Here is a 4,282-nt window from a genome sequence, read left to right as displayed (position 1 = left end):
AAGGAATCACACAGGAGTCAGTTCATTCATGAGTCTACACCAGTACATTACCTGATACATGAGTACATATACATATGCTTACCTGATACATGAACATGTTTACATATACTTGCCTGATACATGAACACACTTACATGAATACCATACATGAACACTATTACATAGGTGCATTATCCTGTATTCACTTACCTGGATACTTGTATCTCAACTTGTGAGGACGATTTATTAGTATTTTCTGTATAAATTATCTTTCTTATCCCAGTTCAATGGGATATCTCGGCGGGACTAACCATTCCGAATCCCATCTGATTAACACCACTGGTAGATGACCATCTATGGAGGTCTAAGGTTATCACTTATATTAGGAATATTTATTCGTACCTTCTGTGTAAATTTTCCTGCCTATCCCTGTTCGACGGGATGTCTAGACGGGACTAACCCTTCTGGAACCCAGCTGTTAGCAACACTGGGTGATGAACATCTACGGATGTCTAAGGTTGTTACTGATATTAGGAGTCAGTTACGGAACTAACCATTCCTCCATCCTACTGTTGCAACAGAGGATGAGATGAAAGTCTTCAGATGATTATTAGGTTAACGTTGCTACGGGACTAACCCTCCCTCCACCCTGCTGCCGCTACAGAGGATGAGTGGACAATCTTCGGATGTTCATTAGGGTATAACTTTTGCTTCGGCGATGTCGTGTTAATCCTGGTCACCCAGGGATAACACTTACATGATTATATTTTTCCTACTTTACTTTATTTTGTGATATATTCACATAAACGATGAGTTAGACTAAGCACTTTTAGTACTAGTCAATAGAAAGGAAAAGCTATCATTTTACGTACATAACATTTAGGTCTCTTTCAAAATAACTTGTATTCTCAGGTCATCAGTAGACATGTACGGTGGCCAGGTTTTGAGAAGACGGAGCAGACAAGTCTCGTCTTTTATTTTGATTGTATATTTTTGTGTCTTATTACAGTGAAAGAACACACATGTATTAAAACTTTACTTATAATGCAATGGATGATGTTGTTGCTTGTTTATTATATTACACTGTTGTGATACTGTACATGACGTCCTCCACCCCTGAACGTTTCCGCCGTTCATGGTTTTGGGGTGTGACAGATTGGTATCAGAGCATTGTTTATAGTGAATATAGTATATCAACCCATAAAAGATATACTAACTATAAATACATGGGGATTAAAACACTCTGTCTAAGAGTTATACTTTTAAATAATAAAATATTTAAGTAAGTATATGTGCCTGCATTCATACTAAAATCAGTGTCACAATGACAAGAACAAAAGTATTACGATTGTTGAATATCACAAGTAGGCCTGGGGATATATGGTCAGTCTTGGGAATGACATAGCCTGATCAACTATGCTGGTCCGAGGAGTGATTAGCATATGCCCAAGAATGGTTGTGATATGGCAACAAGTCTAAAAACTTACCAACACAACCATAAAGAAATACCATTGGGGTATTTGGTCTTACTGTAATTATCTTAGTCGGTTCGTCTATTTAGCTATTTCTTACACCCCTTTTCTCGCGTAGATTAAAATGGCTGGATTTCACCATGGCGATCCGTACTTCCCAAACCAAGGCAATGCTGGTTGGCTAGAGACAGAACCAGAAGATGATCACCCAATCCCTTTGGATGATCACCATCCTGAGGGTTTTTTCGATAGTTCTGACTCCGAGCCTGAAGTCAACAACCTACCCCCAGCTGCTCAAAACCCAAACCTGAACCCCCATCCCGCATTTCAAGGACCCACGCCTCTGTGGGCCACTAACATGGCTAGATGGAGCCAGGAACAAGGTCAACCCATTCCCTACAATGGAGATCGAAGTTTCTACAACCTCACCGAAGGAGGTTTTGCTGACAGGGTCCTACCCATCATGGTTCGTAGAATTTCAAGAAACACGATACTGGGTCAAGCAACTATTGACCGGGTCGTTGAGATTGAAGCCAACTCTGGCGTTAACACTGTCCACATTTGCCAACTAGAGTCTGCTCATGAAAGGACTCTGGTCCGCAATGCAAATATGCAGAGGGAACTTGCTAAAACTCAAGCTGAAGTTAGGGAACTTTGAGCTCAGCAAGTGAGAGCTGACAGGCGTATGAGGGACATGGAACGTCTACTGTCGGGATCAAGAACTCATGCTAGCAGTTCTCGTCGCCGATAGAATCTCGTCGACTCATCTTTTGGATATAACCTAGTTTATGTAAAACTTTGGTCTAATTTCCCGTCTTTATAAATCTTAGACCTGTTAGGTCTTGATCTAGTCTTAATTCTATCAAAATTTCTCATCTTGGTTGATGTAAGGCCTACTTCTAGGCCATTTTCCCAAACTTGTTACATCTGTGATTCCAGTATTATTGACAAATATTTAATCTTATGGAAATTTTTATCCAAATGCTGTCATCTTCTTTTAGTCATACTATTCCTTCTGTTGTTGGGTTATGGGGAGTTAGTCCATGAGACACATTCATTAATTATTTATTCTTATCCATGTCGTCATCTTTTAAACGGATAGTTAAAGATGCCGCCACGCAGAAATCCCAGACGTAACCCAAACAACGAAGCACCGATACCACCACCTCCACCACCACCTGAACCTCTTCAACCACCTAATCCTTTCGATGCCAACATGTTCCAGGTAGTGTTCACAGCAGCAGTTGCAGCTGCTGTGTCAGCAATCAACGCTCCTGCCCCTAGTGGATCAGGAACAGGTGCACCTCCCTCGAACCACGACGAAAGCCATGGACACCCTCGGGGATGCACCTACAAGGACTTCACGAACGCCAAACCCCGCAACTTCAATGGAACTGGGGGTGTTATGCTGTTGAGACAATGGATTGAAAAGATGGAATCTGTCTTTGAAATCTGTGCTTGTCAGGAGGGCAACAAGGTTAAGTTTGCAGCTTGTACCTTCTCTGACAGAGCACTAACATGGTGGAACAGCCATGTTAACTATCTGACTTTGGTGGTGGCGTATTCCATCAGCTAGGAAAAATTGAAGGACATGCTGATGAAAGAATACTGTCCTTGAGGCGAAGTACAAAAACTCGAGTAGGAATTCTGGGGTCTACAAATGGTTGGACCCGACATCACGACCTACACAAATAGGTTCTGTGATCTGGCAAACTTATGTCCTGATATGGTTGCTCTTGAGAGCAAAAAGATAGAGAGATATATCTGGGGACTGTCGCCCCAGATCCAGTCAAGTGTGATAGCTTCCAGGCTATTACTTTCGATAGCGCCAAGGAACTGGCACAATCTCTCATCGATCACCGGAAACCTCAAAACCCAACAATCCCTACACCCGTACCCCAAAAGTCCAACCCCGACCACAACAGGAAGGGGTGGAATAAGAGGAAAAGAGGGGCTTCGCAAGGATCCTCCAAGAAACAACAACTTGTGGCAATCAATGCTGCCACAGTTACTCCCATTGTCCCTGCGAACCCCTTACCAGCAAAAACATATGCTGGAACTCTCCCGAAGTGCACCAAGTGCAACTTCCACCACCACAGACCTTGCAAGGAGATGCAGTGCTCTAACTGCAATAGGAAGGGACACACAGTCCATTTCTGCAAGACTCCAACAGCTCAGGCCGCCCAGGTTCCTAACGCCAGTATGGGCCAAACTTGCTACGGTTGTGGTGAGGTGGGCCACTACAAGAGGAACTGCCCTAAAGCGGGGATGGCTGGCGGAGTAGGAAGAGTTATGGCCCTAGGACACAAGGAAGCGGTAGCTGATCCTATAATAGTTACTGGTATGTTTCTCCTCGATAACTCATATGCTTGCATACTTTTCGATAGTGGAGTAGAGAAAAGTTTTGTAAGTCACAAACTTGCACACCTGCTTAAACAAAAACCATGTGCATTAGATAGTTCATTCACGGTAGAAATGGCTAACAGGAAAACATAGAGTACTAACTGCATATACGTAGGTTGTATCTTAACTTTAGATGGCCATACTTTCAAGATAGATGCCAGTCCCAATTAAATGTTTCGACGTTATCATCGGTATGGATTGGTTGAGTCTTCTTCGCGCCGACATCTTGTGCTTTGAAAAAGCAGTTCGTCTTAACCTTCCTAACAACGAAACCTTAATTATCTACGGCGACAAACCTAGTACGAGCCTTCGCATCATTTCGTGCATTCAAGCTCAGAAGTGCTTGCGAAAGGAGTACCATGCATTCCTCGCACACGTCGTTGATACAAGTCAAGAAATGAAAAACATTCAGAACATCCCTGAAGTAC

This window comes from Lactuca serriola, chromosome 6, assembly GCF_051521515.1.
Source record: "Lactuca serriola cultivar US96UC23 chromosome 6, Lser_US96UC23_V15, whole genome shotgun sequence".
Lineage (NCBI taxonomy): Eukaryota > Viridiplantae > Streptophyta > Magnoliopsida > Asterales > Asteraceae > Lactuca > Lactuca serriola.
This window is presented reverse-complemented; position numbering follows the sequence as displayed.